We start from the raw sequence: 18,411 nt of genomic DNA on the forward strand, positions 1-18,411 counted from the left end.
CTTGCGAGTCGTAGATTTCGCCGACCCTGAGAATCCATTTCGTTATTTCCTGCCACAACTCAGTCATTTACTCTTTGACTTTCTTAATTTTCGCACTCCGTTGTTTTGAATTCAGCTTGAGGTTTTTAATCTCTCTGCTGTTTCGGGAGATGAGGCTGTGACTCACTGTGTTTTTGTTGTTTTCTTTTGTCCAAATTACTAATGTTGTCTTGCGTGTTTCCCTGTTTATGAACTGTGCATCATTTGTGTCTGTAAAGACTGAACGTGTTTCCATGGTGGTGAATCGATGCTCTGCACAGCAGCTCCGCATTAAAAGCGTTTTTTTTCAATTTGAAGTGGAAAAAAGCAGATAAACAACATTCGGCAGGCAATGAATTGAGGTTGATTTTTCCCAATCGTTGATTTGTTGATTTGTTGCATATGTCTTTCAGCTCTTTATATGAAACTGTCAGGGGTCAGAGGACGTCAGATGAGTGGGTGGATCTTTAACGGCCACGTGTTTCCCCCAGACCACCTCCCAACGTGAGTGAGTGGATCTGAACTGTGTCCTCCAAGCATCCGGGGTGCGTTCACACCTGGGAGCTGTCCACTTTGTGATTGGATCAATCAAGACAGACGTTAACGCCACGTTTTTTAACAGGGTGCTATGGGGACATGTTTTCGATTTTATAGTGGCTTTACTTTAGGGGCTCAGAGGACGCCACATTCAACCTCCTGCCATTAGTCGCATGAATTGATTCATTCTATGTTCAGAAACAACGCCACCCCAAGATCCTTAAAGAATTGGAAACATTGTCTCTTTGTTTTTCATCTTACTCCCACATACACCCGGAAGTGTGTCAAACATAAAACAAAATCGTGCACAAAATGAACTCTCCAGAGGCTGAATATGTGAAGACACTCTGGGAACAAACTCCTCACATGCCCCCTAATAAACAAATTCATCCTGTGTGCATTTGCTTCCTCGACTTCCAGGAATCCCACATCGCCCGACCCCAACCTCCCCCTGTAGGTGAGCTGCTGAGAGCCTGGCAGATATCAGTGTCTCCCTTTAGATCAAGACTCGATTATCAGAGGCCAAACGGTGCGAAGCGATGCTCATTACCAATAATTCAGGCTCACCGGGAGTCAGAGACACACAATGGCTGCGCGTGTGTGTGTGTGTGTGTGTGTGTGTGTGTGTGTGTGTGTGTGTGTGTGTGTGTGAATGTGTGTGTGTGCGTGCGTGTGCGTGCGTGTGTGTGTGTGTGTGTGTGTGTGAGTGTGAGTGTGTGTGTGTGTGTGTGTGTGTGTGTGTGTGTGTGTGTGTGTGTGTGTGTGTGAATGTGTGTGTGTGCGTGCGTGTGTGTGTTAATTGTGTCTTTGAGGATCCTAGATCAAGTGGATATGTCGGGTCGAGCTCTGAACATCCTGCAGCAGTGTGATGCTTTCTCACTTTTGTTCTTTAATATGTGTGATTGGAGTTTGACTCGACTTATTGGAGAATTGATGAGTCTCACCTCTGAGTCGTGGTATTTTTTTTTTTACGGTGTGTTTGGTGGTGCTGGTGGAGGGGGAGGAGGAGGAGGAGGGGGGGGGGGGGTTGTCTTTGTCTCTCCCTCCTCTGCATGTTGTGTCTTCCCTGTGGAGCTGCGCCCTGGGGGTTGGTGCGACTGGGGGGTGCAGGCGGGTTTTGAATTATGGATGGAGGTGAAGAGGGGATGAGGGCTGGCCTCGAAGGGACATACCCCCCCCTCCTCGACCCCCAACTCTTCCCAACCCCCTACCCCCCCCCCTCCTCGACCCCCAACTCTTCCCAACCCCCCCCCCCTCCGTCAACCCTCCCCCATCCTCTCCTTCCCTCAGGCTCCCTCCTCCTCTGCCTAAACAGTCGCCATCCACGCGTGGCGTGAGGTTGGATGAGGGTGACTGGAGACGTGTCTCTCTCCCTCGCTCTCCCTGACTTTCTGCTTTGCCGTTTCTCTTTCCCTCTTGTTACACTTTCGCCCTTATCTCCCCCTCTCTCCCTCTCTCACACTCCCTCCCCCCCCCCAGATTTCAGCCTGGGAAAGTCAAAATGATAGAGGTCCATTCAGGTGAAACTGGTCTGCAGATCCCCAGAGGACAAGACAAAGACATACAGCGGTGGGATTTTATTACACTGTGATTTAACCAGCAGTAATCAGCTGGTGGTCAAACCGCTTCTGAACGCTGGTTGATTTACTGAATCTTCTTTAAAACCTGGAAACCATGATGTTTGACCAACACATAATTGATGCTATAGTATATATGTTCTATTAAGATGATGGGCTAAAATCAAATCATCAACATAACAAAGAAAAATGTACTAAATATGTTAATTTAAGTAAACAATGTGTTTTGTATTCTATGAACTAGCGATAGCAAATAAGTTCTCAACAATATAATGATTGTTTTTCCTGAGATATTTTGGGGCGTTTCACCTTTATTGACATAATAACATATAATGGAGAGAGAGAAACGGGAACGATTTTTTGAATGTCCCATATCTGTAAAAGATTCACTTCTATTATATTTCAGTTATATTCCCTGCATGTGGTCTTGTTTGAGCAGCTGCTGATGGTCAAGGGCAGGTTGTGTTCACAGTTAATGATTTAAAAAACCAACAGTGACTTGAGGCACATGTCAGGTTGAGTTTACTCTTAGTTATCAACCATAATCACAAGCTTTTAACCAAATTGCTGCAAAAATAAATCAATAAAATGGAATCACAAGATACAAATGATACAAAATGCTTATTTATTTTTCTTATATCAAGTGTTATACATGCTTCTTTTGGGGGTTAATCCAACAACCGTCCAAATAAACACAGGTTAATTTCAGTATCGATGTGGAGTCACGACTGACATTCACGACTGCACTGACTCTGCTGCTCGGAGGGAAATGGAATATAAATGATGATACGGACGCTGTGGGAGAACGTATGCAGAGGATTTACTGCTCTGATTCAGCACATCATCTCTCCATCATATACTGTAGTTGGTCAAGCTCTGACCCGTGTGGCCCTTGTTAAAATATTGATGGTGTTGAAATTAAACCAAAAGCTGCTCCGGACTGTGATGATGCAGCATAAACCTGCTCCTGATTCTCCTCTTCTTTCATATCGAGGCTTTCGGAATCGTGTCTGCGGTCGAATATCACAGTTTGAGTGACAATAACTTCGATAGCGGGGGACCTCTAAAAAGTCCGGTCTCACAGTATTAAAGGAGGACGGCTGCTCGCTTTGCCACCAGGCCGCAGCCCTCCGCTCGGAGAGGTAATTTTGAACTGTATGTGAACAGTGGTTTCCAGCATCTGAAACGAAGCAGCGTCTTAATGACGTGCTTCGGCTCATGTGCTTGGACAGTTGTGCAGAAGTTTTTTTTAATGAAATCTATTATTGTTTTTCATTGCAGGGGCAGTGGTGGTGGTGGTGGGGGGGGGGGGGTTACCTCGCATAAGTAGAAAACAGCAGCCCCCCCCAAAATGACAGGAAATACAGAGAGAGAGAGGGAGAGAGGGAGGGAGAGGGAGAGAGTGAGGGAGAGATTGAATTAAAGTTTTATGACTGATGAATATTTCATGTTCTGGGCAGTGATTCCCACATTCTGGTGTGTGTTTGTGCAAGTGTGTGTGTGTGTGTGTGTGTGTGTGTGTGTGTGTGTGTGTGTGTGTGTGCACTTATACGCACAGGCTCCAGTATATGTGTCCTTCCTGTAGAATATATGCAGGCTGTTTTTAACCCGTTCTCTTCAGTATGAGGAGAGGAGAGCTACTGTAAAGTGTTTGTTGTCAACATGTAAACTCACACTGGACTTAAAGGACGTTAAAGGAGAGGCTCAGGTTTCAGACTGAATACAACATCCACCATGTTGTTGGCCATGTTTACTCTGAGGGGGGGTCTCTGGCTCCTGTTCCTCTTTTCCACACTGTTCCAGCGTGGATATGGAAAATGATCTGTATTCATATGAAGCGCTTTACAGTACAGTGCATATATATGGGCAGCACTTTTTCTACGAGGGGCAATTCGGGGGTTCAGTGTCTTGCCCAAGGACACTTCGGTGTGCAGATGACGACCCGCTCTACCCCCTCAGCCGCAGCCGCCCCGATACATCTCAAATATCAAAATCCGCAGTCTCTCTTGTGCTCAGTGAAAACAAGGACACGCCATCACCCTGAGTTAACTGAATCAACTGGGTTTCATCGTTCTAAAATATCCGTAACTTTTAAAGATAACCTCCTTATTTTGCCGAAGCTTAATTGATGGTTGACATAAGTTTTGAATGGTAGAATCCCTCCATAGAAACCTATGGCTGCTGCATCACACAACGCTGAAGGGCTGTGTTGTTGAGATGCAACAGTTGCTCAGTTAACTCATTAATTAACAAACAGCTATGTTGAGAATCCAGTTGGTTTCTTTAAGTTATAATAAACTTTAGACTTTGGATTCTTCTGGAATATTATTCGTAAAACCCTGGCAACACTTGGATCGAAACCCTGAAACCCCTGGAAAAAACACTGTTTCTACCACCGTGACTGAACAACTTTCTGAATATCATCTTCTCTCTAAATAATTTCTACCAGCACCAGAAGCTTCTGGGAGTAAACACAAGAAGCTGAGGCTGACCAATCACAGTTCACCGAGTTATTCCCTCGTCGGCCACAGCTCTGACAGGGTGACGTTTCAGGTGAGCTACTTCTGAGCTAGTGGCTATAACCAAAATCTCAATATATAGATGGACAACATGACCGTTCCCTAAAAATCAAGTATCTTGATTGCCCCCTGGTGGCTGACTCCAGTATAGTTCATAAACCCTGCCTTCTCCATGTTAATGAATAGGACGTGGACCAAAACTGAAAAACGTTAAAATACATCTTTAATTAACCTTTCCCAAAGACGGTTTCTGTCATTTTAAGTGTTCATTATTTAATGCTATGAAAACAGACTTAGACATCATGACTTATATTTAGTTTGAGAATCATTTTAGGACGGAATGACGACTGGATTTTTTTTCATGGTGCAATAAATATAAATACTCTCTCTCTCTCTCTCTCTCTCTCTCTCTCTCTCTCTCTCCCTTTCTTGAGCGTGTTGTCAGTTTGTTCTCTCGCCGGCATCTTACCCGCGTCCTCTGTGAAGCACCGTGCCGTCTCAACAGTTAACTTGAGTTGACTTAATTAGTTTGCCAATGATCTAATACCCCTCCCTGTTGACCCAGTAATGGTAGCTCATGATGGGTATTTAGATGGAGATATGAGTCGATGAAGACAGACATTTGTTTGCCAAGTACTGCGGGCTAGCTCCCAGATCAATATGTCAGCCTGGTTTTCATCCGTGCATCTCTTCTCGCACCGATCAACAGTAGCTTACACCGAGGGGCTAATAATCGATTTCAATAGTATTTTTAGCTTAGCTTATTGATTGCAGCGCATACTGTAGGAGGGAGTGAGCACTGGTTTGTACACACGTCACAGGTTGAAAAAAAAAAAAGAGAAATCAATATTACCTATCTGAGGTTTATCTGCTCGTATCTGCAGGTCCCACAATCTGTTTGCTTTATCCGAACCCTATGTTTGGGTTATGAGGCGGGTGTACGTGGAGGGACGGAGTTAGTTTGTTAAGGTAGAACAAGTCACTCGTTTTTTAAACGCTTGGGACTGGATTCACCTGGGAGACGGCTGAATGTCTTCAAATGTAAAAAAAAACAAGTGTTAAGGACGAAGAACGTCCGCTGGGGAAAAACACGAGACGGTGAAGTGTTCAGATCCCAAATGTCTGCTCATGTTCGCTCTGTATTCAGCTTGACATGACATCATGTGTTTTTTACAACATAATGCATCCGTACAATACATCATCATAACTTAACATAACGTGACACAAAATAGGGTTATTATGGGAAAAAGATATCATCTCTGGAGAACATTTGTTTTAACTGTTTCATTATTAATTATAATGACTTTTTTTATCTCTTATTTTATGTCCCAAGGTGATTACTGTAATGTGAGTGTTTTCTTTTTTTTTGTTCCTGTGTGAGGATACAAACAAATAAGCTTCGTTAAAATGTCAAAAAGATATTGAATCTTTAGGATAAAATATTATGGATTTATTTCTTAAAAACCCAGTATTTTAATGTCTGGCTTCCTGAGCATCTTTTTTTAAAATATTGGATTTATTAATTATTGATTACTTCACTATAATGTAAATGTAATGCCACTGTATATTATTATACTCAAACATTGCAATTATGTATAAGAGTTATTTTACATAGGTTATAACTGAAGAAAGATGAGGAAACCTGAAAAAAACTGTAAATATGTATATATGTATATCAAATACATTAGATGTAACATAGGTAAATATGAATATGAAGTTGTAGACTGTAGAAATTATGTTTTTTTAAAAGTCAATATTTGAGTTAAGAGGATTTTTTTAACCAATTAGATTAAAGAAATTGAATTATGTTTAAATTCTCTGATTTAGCCAAAAACAATCGCTCACATTTGCTTTTAAACTTGCTTCCTTATTAAAATCCCAGAAAACTTGTTATATCCTGATACATACTGATACACATATTAAATAAATATATTATTATTTCATCAATATCACCTGTTCCTTATTCAAATAGGGAATTGAAACTGTATCCACATGAAGAACTACAGCCCCAGTCTTAGCAACATTAGCACCTTGATTTGTTTCCCATGAAGCCACACAGGGAATTGAGTCTCTCCCATTGTAAATGTTTGTGTCCTCTTTCCACTGAGCCACACAGGGAATTGAACCCCTAACCTTGTAAGTGCCTTGTCCTACTGTCTGATTTATATTTGCCAGATGCACGCATTATGGATCATCCACCATTTCTTCTTGCTCTCCCCGCCCTCGTTTCCGTCCCTTTTCTCTTCTGCACTGCAGAGAACTGCATTTGCTGCATAATCGCCCACCGAGTATCTCCTGACTTTCTCGCCTCTCTTTTTTTTTTTCTTATTCCACCCCCCCTCGCTTTTTTTTTCTTTTAATTTGGCTCCATTCTGCCAGCTGTACTTCACAAGTATGCGGTTTTAATCATCACCTAGCTTGGACGGGTTGGACGAACGGCGCTGACAAGTCTGAGTGGTCTGGGTTTGACTAGTCTCATTCCAAATTGAGATAATGTCAGTCAGAAAAAAAAGAAACCCGACAGCATCTTTTCATGCACAAAATGATTGATGGCACAAAATTAGACACAAATGGTGGTACTTTTCAAAGGGTAGAAGTAGCTTTAATCTGCGGCTCACAAAATGATTACCCTTCAACACGGTAGATTGTCTATATTTTGCAGATATTGAATGATGAACTTTAAGTAATGACTTCCAGGTAATGACTTTCCTTTGGAGCAAAACTCCTTTTGTGTTGGCCGCCACTTTGCGGGTGTTTAGTGACAGCCTGCTAAACACTCTCTCTGTTATACCTATTATTATTTCAACCGGCCGTGAATCCAGCCTTCTACTATATCAACTTCCTGTGGATGTTGGTGACGGGTTCAATCTGGAAGTTTGGAGCTGCAGAACCACAGTATTTTACTCTTCCCGGGCCACATTGACACATTTGACATGAAGTTAAGGCTACATCCACAATACTAAGTTTCTAGTTTGAAAATACATCAACTCTGCTACAGATACTTCTGGCGTCTTTTTCGGTCATGGTCATATCACATGACCATCATCCAAAAGAAAACCACCAGCATCAGACTCGGCTAAACCAGTTCAGATGGATAATCAACTCCGAGTGTTTCTGACCCTGTTGTCTTTGCTAACAGCTAAATTCTGCATTTTACAATGGTACAACTTTTTACATGTGTAGGAGACGAGCTATTGTTCTCTGCAACAATTCTACAGCCAACGACCACATGCTTCCTGCCACACGCATGTGCAGTGTATGTGAGCGGTCACATGGTTTGCGTTTTCAGGCGTGTTAGGATATGGACGAGGGATTAAAACTGATACAGAACCAAAACACTGGTGTGGGCAGAGGTCGTTTTAGTTTGAAAACACCGTGGTCAAATGAAAAACGTAGTAGCAGTTGTATAGATGGTGGAATATGTGCCTTGCTTATGGGCTTTTGGATCAGTCACATCTGTAAATGGACACACGGACATCATAAAGAGTGGCCCAACAATCTTTCTGTTTATTTATTCATTCTACTTCTTTCTCCTTTCATGGTGATAAAGCAGTGATTTCTTTGTATATGGTCTATACACGAAGTAATTGTAATAATTGGGTTTCAGTTTAAACAGTCGTGAATGGTCAGTGTCTTTACCCAGGAGGGATGGAGGAGGTGAAGCTGGAGTTCACTCATGTTTTCTGGCACATCTCCGTCTGTTTGTCTTTGTTCATGTATGTGGGTGTGCATATAGTTTACCTATGGCTACATCTGTCCTCCCAGCCAGGGATGTAGCTCCCTTACTCCCTGGGCGCATCATTACTGTACATGTGTATGTTGAACGTGTGAGTTTCTATATATATGTGTGTGTGTGTGTGTGTGTGTGTGTGTTGGTATGACTGTGGTAGTGGACAGACGTTGTATAGATCTTCTGCTCTGCTCTATGAAACACTTACAAGCACAGGCAGAATCACTTAGACTGACAGCGTGTGCAGTAACACACACTGAGAATCACAGGAGCGAGTGCATGTGGAGTAAAAAGCTTTGCATGTATATAATATAGTTTATTGTAGTGGAGATAAACCACTCGCTCCACCTCCTGCACCTCCTGAGCCAAAAAGGAGCAGAGTCGAATCACCTCCTGAGCCAATAAGGAGCAGAGTCGAATCAATATACATTTTTTAACGCTGATACCAATACTGATATTAGAGAATACAAAAATACCATAAAGAAATAGCAGCAGATATATGATATGTGTGTATAAATATTTGCCAATGATTCCTAAGATGTCGTTATCAAATCCTTATGATAGATAAATATAATTAAAGCTTCATATTTTACAGTTTAACCATAAATAAGTCGACATAGAATGAAAATCACAATTACAACCAAATATATAGAACTTGAATTGAGAAAATACACTTTTTTACCATTAAATGTAAACACACATGCACACTTTTCTGCTCTGTTTATACTGTAAAATAAAGGTTTTCATATCAGTCGCCGTTATTAGTGTCAAAATCTGGATCCTAAATACAGACAGTCTCTGAAACTGAAACTGTCGTAGCCATCAAAGTGGCAGCGCTACTGAAATATTGAAAGAGCCGGTCCTAACAGTTTAGAAATATTGTCTGTGCATCAGCCAGTCAGTCTGTTTATATTCTATATTTTCCTCACAATAAACAAGTTGCACAAAACAACAATGAAATGATCCCGTAACAATTATTTTGCGAGTTTTTCAAATCCCGACGTATTCTCTCCTTTGTGCGTTCCGGCTCCTTTGTTGTTCGATGCCATTAAAAACTCATCAGTGAGTCACACTGTTGCTCCGTGTGACCTGTTCTCTCATTACTATGAAAATGGGAACTGTAGTTTTATTTTTACTCAAACCTAAATACAACATCCTACCAGATCACCGGATGTGTATGAATCTGCAGCTGAAAATAGTTCCAAATGCACAATTTAGCCCATTTTTTGTTATGTCCGCTAATAACTCCACTTGACACCTGCTTAAGTAAATTATTTTGCCTTTTTTCAAAAGAGAAATCATTGGTTTGTGACTTGTTTTGGATCCAGTGACTCAGAAGTCAGAAAGTATCGAGAGACGTACTAATGCATTGTGGGTTTTTCAAGTTTTAATGGCATTCGAATAACGGTAGTTTTATACTTTAAATTATTTATATAACGTGTTTATCTCGAACATGAGCACATGCATCTGTGCATATTGTTAGTTGTTGGGTCCACGTGTAGGTGTGCACGTCCATTAGGGGGAGATGAAGGCTCCACTTGAATACGTGTAGCTGCCCGTGTGGAACGTGTGTGTGTGTGTGTGCACCAGCCAGCGGCCCGTCTTTCTTCTGATGCCCCGCGCTCGCTTCGGAGCAGAGAAACCGCGCTCGCCGTCTCGCTGGCTGACGCTGTTGGCAGGAGTCCTGGGGACCGACAGGGGGGAAACAATCCCGACAAAGTGGCATGAATTAATGTGACTAATTAATACCATGGTAATTATTTGTAAATTGCATGTTTGGGGTAACACGTTACTTGAGAGGCATATGCTCCTTGTCGTGTTCGCCCCCCCAAACGAGGGCCAGCTAATCTGGATCTCTGTGGAGCGCCCGGCGACTGAAGACGGGCCAATCAGCACAGTGCAGGAAACAGACACAGGGAAAGAAAGCGGGAGAGAGAAGTAGGGGGGGGAGGTAAAGAGGAAAGAAAAATAAGTAACAGCCCCAACTGAATGTTTCATCTCACGCGGGATCCGTGTGAGTTCTCTGTCCCTCTGCAGTTGTGTGTCTGAAGTTGTGTTTGGCTCGTTGCTCGGTTGGTGTGAAATCTTTCTGCCCATTAACACAGAAATAATAGACTTTTCAGCGTGGCTCTACAACGCGGGGCCTCCTTTTAGCGCCGGAGTGAAAGATTCTGCCGGAAATGTTCTCACCGTGGAGCTTCGCCCGTCCGCACTTCACACGTCTTCCACGTCGTCTTGTATTTTATTTTTAAACAGCGTCGTTTATTGTGTTGTTAGTGTGGAGCTTGTGTGTCTCCGACTGGCTGAGTGGCAGCAGCAGTTTCTGCTTCTCCTCTCTGGACTGAACATTGTTGTGTTCTGATGAAAATCTGGCGGATTGATCAATTAGAATCTAATTGATTAATTGGCTGATTTCTTCAAATTAGTAGATCATCAGCAGAAAGAAAAACGTTTTAATTTAATTAAAATGTTAGATTTTTCAGAGGTTCTCAATAAGTTTGATGTTCAGCTGGACCAACCGAACAATATGAAGATATCGAATTTCATTTTTTTCAGGGCTAGTGATTCTTTTCATCGATTACCTGGACGACAACTGTTCTTAAATATTTGATTAATCATTCAATAAATCATGATGTCGCATGTGACTTATTTTATTATTCAGAAGTTTCAAACCTAAAGATATTTACTATTCACAATGACATAAAACAGATTCAACAGAAGGTTTTCCCATTTGAGAAGCTGGACACTTTATTATTTGACATGTCTGCATCCCTGCTTGATTTTACAACCACAAAAGATCAATCCACCCAAGAACATATTGACTTTTGTTGGTAGACTATGAATCTATTAATTATATTTACCAAGTGTGTGATGGGTATTTTTCTTTAAGTTTGCAGACGTACAGTCGGTCCACGTATCACCAAGGCAAAACCTACAGTGACACACAAAACAAAATGTAGATCCATATGTGTATATCCATTAAAGACATGAGGGACAGACCCACTCTTTATTATCACGGTTCTTTATTTGACTCGACTGAGAGATGCTGGTGATATTGGATCATTTCAGGATGTGACAGAGCTGAAGCAAACAGAGCAGAAGTTTAACTGTAGTATCAGTACAGTTCATTCTAAGGGGAACATGCCCATTGAAGTTGAGGAGACATATCAAGTAGATCATTTATTTCCTGCATTTCATTCGTAATATCGAACTTTGTCCTGTGAACCATCCTGTCACTTTGTATTTGTCGCTTGATGGAAGTTAAGGGTTTTATCTTTGTCTCTAAAATATAATCTATAATCTATCTGTCTAACCTCAGGAAAACTTAAGATTAATTCAGACTTAATAAAACCTAGAAGACAAAACATTTTTTTTTACCTTAAACCTTTAAATATTTGAATATTTAATTTGAATTAATCGATCATTTTTCCGACGAGATAAAACTGTATTTCACCCCATCACTGTAGTAATGTTCTTAAAAGACATGGAGGCCTGCTGTCACGGGTACAACCCCCCCCCCCCCCCCCCCCCCGTTGCTGACTGGAAGCTAGTGAGTCAAAGTGTTTGCTAACGTTATAAATAGACGATGTAGAGCGTAGAAAATGTTTTAACCTCAGAAACTTTATGAGCAGAAACTCTTTGCTTGAACTGAGGCAGGACTTGCGTGAGCATCGGCCACTGTAACATGTTTATCTATTACACTGTCACCCCGGGCTCCTCACGCCGCGTTTTCTTTTACACAGTTTGGATTAAGGAGACGCAACCGAAACTCCTGCGTTGGGGGGTGGGGTGGGGGAGAGGCAGACCTGCATATCACCTGAGCACCCCCCCCCCCCCCCCCCCCCCCCCCCCCCCCTCTCTCTCTCTCTCTCTCTCTCTCTCTCTCTCTCTCTCTCTCCTGCTGTCTCACCCCCTCGCTCACTCATTCTCCCCCCGTCAGCGAGTCCTCGTTCCCTCCATTGACAAGCTTATTTTTTTTATTCATCTTCCCTCCTGGTTTCTCCCTCCTTCTCTCCCTTTTTTCATCCCTCGCTCGTTTCTTCGTCCCCCCCCCCCCCCCATCCCAATCCCCTCCACCACCTCCCTCCACCCTCCCCCTCGTCTCCTCAGAGCTTCTCCGCATTAGCAGTCAGCTCCACTCCTAGACGTACTTTGTTTTTCAACCGTGGTGGAGACCGAGCGAGCGAGCGAGGGAGGGAGGGAGGGAGCAAGATACAGAGAGAAAGAGAGAGAGAGAGGGAGTGTGGTGCAAGTAATAAAGGGAGAGAGAGAGAGAGAGAGAGAGAGAGAGAGAGAGAGGGAGAGAGCATCATTTAGACAGTCATCCACAGCAAGCGGACCCTGCAGCTCAGCCTCCCTCCCTCCTCTCCTTCCCTCAGCCACTGCTCACGATGCCAAACATTGTATGTGTTATTTAGTCATGCCTGACTTTATCGAATTTGAAAAACATGCCAGTCACGGGTACACCCCCCCCACCCTCCATCCTCTGCACCCGACTGCCAGCATCACCCTCATCCCTCTCTCTCTCTCTCTCTCTCTCTCTCTCTCTCTCTCTCTCTCTCTCTTGATTGAGACTCCACCATCTAGGTCTGACCTCAAGAGCCTCTCGAGCCACTGTCTTTGGGGACATTTCACTTCTAAATGAAGTTTTATTCCCAGGCTTCATCCCCCTTTCCTCCTCCTCCTCCTCCTCCTCTTCCTCCTCCTCCTCCTCCTCCTCTCCCTGCTCCACACACACACACACACACCTCCTCATGACCACCCACCCACCCTGGGGGAAGGGGAGAACGAGCATAATTCTAGCCAACAGAGTGTTGACTCTAAGATGGATTATTTCTGCTTGAAATCAGAGGCCATGTGCTGCTGGATAATGTGGCTGTCCCGATTTTTTTTTTTTTTCCAGCAGTGCTCTAATGATGGAGATTTGACGGGCAGGAAAATGCAGAGGAACAGAGAGCCTTGTTCCACTAGGCGAGGAACGAGAGGCTAAAGGAAATCCCAGCATGCTCGCCTTCGTAATCCCAAAGTCAGGATTTGTGCTTGTTTTGTTTTTCGCTGTTATTTAACAGTGAGGCGTAGCTCAGTGGGTAGACCGGGTCACTAACACTCGGCGGGATTAGAGGTTTGATTCCCAGTTATAGCGCTGATGCTTAAAAAAGAAACAAAGGACTAGAGGAAAGTCTTTAGTTTTAGGGTTTCTTACAGTGATTCTCAACCTTTTTCTGACCCGACGTCCTCCAAAGCCCTGTCAGACAAGATCAAGTACTCCAGCAAGGTGTCGTAATTCAAAATTCATCTGGTTTTAAACCCATATTTTGCACTTTTCACCTGTGATGGTGCTGGTTGCAGCTTTTCTTTCTGAAACTGTAAACGTGACTTTGCAGTAATAGAGACGGTGCAAATAAAGAGGAGGACTAAGTCCACGGAACCTGAAGCTGCTCCACCGCTGCTGCACAAACAGCTGTTCACTTGTCAGAGAGGAAGCTCGATTCAGTACGAAGAACCTGGACTTGGAGAATCGGTTTGCGCTAAGTTGTTACGTGTCATTTACATTGATGAATCTCAGCCGCCGCTGCCGATCACCTGTTAATTCAAAGTAACAGAAATTTCTAGAATTATCAGATAAATGGATATAAATGGATATTGTTACAGTTATTTTAACGGAAGACACAGTGATCGTGGAATAGTTTATATTTTAGATGAGGCTCTTCATTTTTTCAGTCGGGTCGGTAAAGTCTTGACTTCCTGGCAGAGGCGGATGTTTCACTACTACTTTAAACTGTTATTCACCTTTTCTGCTCACACTCACTCTCTCAAATGCAGCATGTGGAGTGAAAGTGATCAGGTCGGTGCGATTGTGCAGCAGCTTCGTAGTTTAGTGTTTTTTATTAAGATAAATCCTCCTGAACACAAATATTTAGATGTATTACAGAAAAAACAAGACAAATCAGAATCATTTGTTCAAATGAGCCGAGCTTCTCCACAATCCCTTAATGCCAGAGTTCTCCCATGGGTCCAGGTGCACCTCAGGTTGGGACTCACAGCGTCAGACTGACATTCAGCACCGCATAGAACAACACACATCAGCAAAAAAGGAATCACACAACAAAGAAGTTGTACCTGGCTCCGATTTAGCAGAATGAAATGTGACAACATCTGTCAAGGTGCTGCATTGGCAGCAGCACACTCACGGTCACTGCGTCAAAAAAAATAAAAAAAAGCTGCTTCCAGTTAGACTTACCGAAGTTGTTCAGTCCTGTCTCGTGGTGTAATAAACCACTGTGCAGTGTTTTGGCATCTAACAGTCCTGCAAACTCACAGACCTCCTGAATTGCATTTTATTGTCTCCCTGAAGCAGCAGCATGTCCCCAGCAACCCATTTTCAAAGCAGGGTTGTTTCTTTTGTCCTTCTAACATATTATATAATCACTGTATCTCGCTGTTGTCCTGAGAAACAAGGGACCTCGGTGTACTGTTACTGTAAACAGTGTTTTGTTACAGTGTCAGGTGATCTCTGTGGAGGCTGTCCATAAGATGTGTGGACGTAAAGTTAAGATATGACACTCAGAGCCCAAATAATCCTAAATATGTATGTAAAGTTGTTTTAGTTCCATGGATTATTTCCTGAGAAAGTGACAGAAATGTTGAGGAAGTGATAGAAACGCTGCAGAAAAAAGAGATGTGGGTAAAACACAACCTCCTTGGTGGAGGGAATGATATTTAAAAAGAAGACTCGGATAAAACGGGACATGGAAAGTTTTCAGCCAGAAGTAAAAAAAAAAACGCCAGTTACAGTCCAGACGGTTGCTGGTTCAGATCCCCTGTGCATTAGAGTGAATGAGTAGCACTTTCCCCTCCAGTAACTTCTGGCCCTGCCCTTGAGCAAGTCAACTCGCTCATGTGGAACTGCCCAGTGATATTTGGATGAAGCCAGCGGTTGCACTGCAGCTCAAAGGCGTGTGTGTCTGTGTGTGTGTGTGTGTGTGTGTGTGTGTGTGTGTGTGTGTGTGTGTGTGTGTGTGTGTGTGTGTGTGTGTGTGTGTGTGTGTGTGTGTGTGTGTGTGTGTGTGTGTGTGTGTGTGTGTGTGAGGCAGGCTGGAGCTGAAAATGAGTGTGTTTGTGTGTTCAGCAGAAATCCTAAAGCCGTAGAAATAAAAAAAACAAGGTCTTTAAGGGAGGATGTCCTGCAGGATGAGGTTTGGAGACGGTATGAGTTGTTCTGCTCAGCCGCTCGACCAGAAGCACAAACTGTAATATTGAGCTCTGCAGTTACAGGAAGAGGTTTAATATGTTTTTGTCTCGTATAAAAGCTGTTTGACGCAGCTGCTGCTCTGCTGCTGATGCTGATGCTGTACAATCCCTGATCTACATATGCAGTTGTGCACTAAACACAATCTTTCATTATATTCTTAAATACGATGCATTAACACCTCGTTTTCTCTTTGGACTGAAATAAAGCGGTGACAACACGACTAAATTAAATAAGTCACAATCTAGTCTTTAGACTGGAGGAAGCCAGAGAACCCGGAGAAAAGTCAGACACAGGGCGAACTTGCAAACTCAACACAAATTGTGCTAACAACAAAGTTTTGTTGGTTTAGTTGTTCACGATAATCCAACCACAGCCTCTGACCAGTCGGTGCCGCACTGGAACCAGTTGTCCCTGCTGTCGAAACACAAAGAACTGGTTCGAGCTCAGGAACTGGCTCCGAACCGGTCCTGGAACTATACCTAGATGGAAAGGTGGTAACACAAAGACCCCCGCCCAGTCTGAAACTACCAGGAATCTGCATTCTGTGAGGTGCTATCCCACTGTACCACTGTACCACTGTGCCACTGTACCACTGTGCCGCCCTGACACAATGAATCACTTTCTAGAATAAGGTGACTGAATCTTGGGAGATTTCTCAGTTTACACTCTTGTTAACAGAGTATTCTTTAATTTAAAGCACCTCAAGTTGATTTTTTTTGTAGATATCATGAATCTCTTGTCTATTATTAAATAACTGAACTTGCTTCCATCAACTGAACTTCCTTCCATCTCTGGTGGGTAGAGAGCGTTGCTAGATTTCCGGTTCTTAGTTACGAGGTGCAGTGGGATTTTCACAGAGGTAAAGAAGCTGTAAAGCTCAAATTTAAAAGCCGATGGTGTTGAAGTTGCCGAAGGAAAGACGCTCACAAAACCCTTGATGAGCCAAATTAAATACTGTTAATGTTTTCATCAACAAAAAAACATTATTTCATACTAAAAAGTATTCATCACAGTGCATCCATAATGTGATGGGGAACTTAGCCTCTCTCTGTGTATCATCCATCCTTCCTCTTGAAGCCAGCTAACACAGTAGAGATGGAAACCAGACGAAGCCCGAGGGCGATAAAACACCGAAGACAATCTCTCCCTCCCTGACTCCTCCTCCGGTTTTCATCATGCAGCCTCTTCATTGTCTCTTTAGGCTCCTGCAGAAAGTTTGCTCTGCAGAAGTTGTCCATCTTAATAATTCAGTTTAATACCTGAAACTCAGTCGTGGAGTCGTATTATTCTGAAGAATGTGTGAGAATATGCTCCGATTTGAAAGTGAGTGTGTTTGTATGAAGTGTCGGAGGAAGTGGATCGAGAGGCTGGAATTCTTGATGCTGTCGGTTGTTTTAAGAAAATCTTTAATCTTGGAAAGAAGTGAATTTACCTCCCTGCGCTGGAAAAAATGTATTTGACACTTGTTTCAAGGAAAAATCAGACTCAATCTCAGAATAAAGTTTTTTTTGTACTTCTTTCCTGAAGGCAGCTCAGTGTTCGGTCCTCGGGCGATCGATGGGCTTCAGGACAATCCAATAGTTTGTGTGAATCTGTTATGTGCCTGTTGCATTGAGGGTCTGGGTTCATGAAATAACCCGGATCATGAGGGCGGCTGCTAATCAATAACACACATTTAACAACAAGTTCATCTAGATTACATAACAGCCCTGCTTAAAATGATTTGGTGGTGAGATTATTGTTTTTTAACGGCCGAAAATGTCTGAACCAGTATGTTCCCGCAATTACAGTTGGACATATTGGATCATGCACCGTACCCACAATGCTTTGCAAATTGCGGTAACTAACTGTGCAGATGTTTAAAGTTTTTCCGACAGGAAAAAACAGAAATATCTTTGCTCTCAAATATTTGAATTTCAATCCCGTCCGTTTGAACATCTGATCAGTTTATGCCAATATAATGTTTATCTTGATTAATTAATCTGAAGCAGTTCTCCTTGTTGTGCAGTTTCTGTTCTTTCTCATTTTCGTTGACTTAAATTTAACTTAAATATGATATAAGTGTAATTATTAGGTATTAAATGCAACAAATTAGCTTTTGTAGAAGTTTAATGCTGCAATTGAAAGAATGTGAATTATTATTGGTTGTTCTCTACTCAGTACTTAATATCCTTTACCCTTTAAGGGTTTTTAGAACTGTCCAATGTTAGGGACTGAACTCTTCCACCGAATCTCCTCAGATTCATATTCATTCGTTTTTTTTTTTTTCTTTGTTTGAACTGTTCTGGATTTCACAGTTTTGCCAATTTAATTAAAAGGAAAGTGTTTGTACAACTCTCGTGTTAAAGTAGCATTTAACATTTGAGACATTCGACTTCACATGTTGATTAAAAAAGGTGATTTAGAAAATGTGTGTTTACTTAAAACTTGACTTTCCTCCAAAGAGAAATATTCCTTATTTTTTGGGAAGTGTGTAATTTCACTTTCTTGCCCAAAAAGAGAATGATTTTGACTTTATTCTCAACATTTCAAATATATTCTTGAGATCCCATCTTTTCTCTCCTCACTCCAACTTTTTTTTCCCAATATTTAAACTTTTATTGCTCTGAATTAGTTCGACATTGAAACATTTCAACTATATTTTTGACATTTCAACATAAATTCTCGACATTTTGACATGTCTTTCTTGGCATTCCGACATTATTTTTGGTATTTTAACATTTTAACTTGATTTTCGAAATGCAAAAATAAATAAATCTCATGCTCATGACCTCATAT

At 42.2% G+C, this 18,411-nt stretch overlaps 1 protein-coding gene across 4 annotated transcripts in view; it reads left to right on the forward strand.

Annotated features, from left to right (window-relative positions):
* ldb2a (LIM domain binding 2a) overlaps positions 1-18,411 on the forward strand; it is an 85,367-nt gene that overhangs the window by 36,512 nt on the left and 30,444 nt on the right. The gene's annotated exons all lie outside the window — the stretch shown is intronic.

This window comes from Hippoglossus hippoglossus, chromosome 10 (genome assembly GCF_009819705.1).
Source record: "Hippoglossus hippoglossus isolate fHipHip1 chromosome 10, fHipHip1.pri, whole genome shotgun sequence".
Lineage (NCBI taxonomy): Eukaryota > Metazoa > Chordata > Actinopteri > Pleuronectiformes > Pleuronectidae > Hippoglossus > Hippoglossus hippoglossus.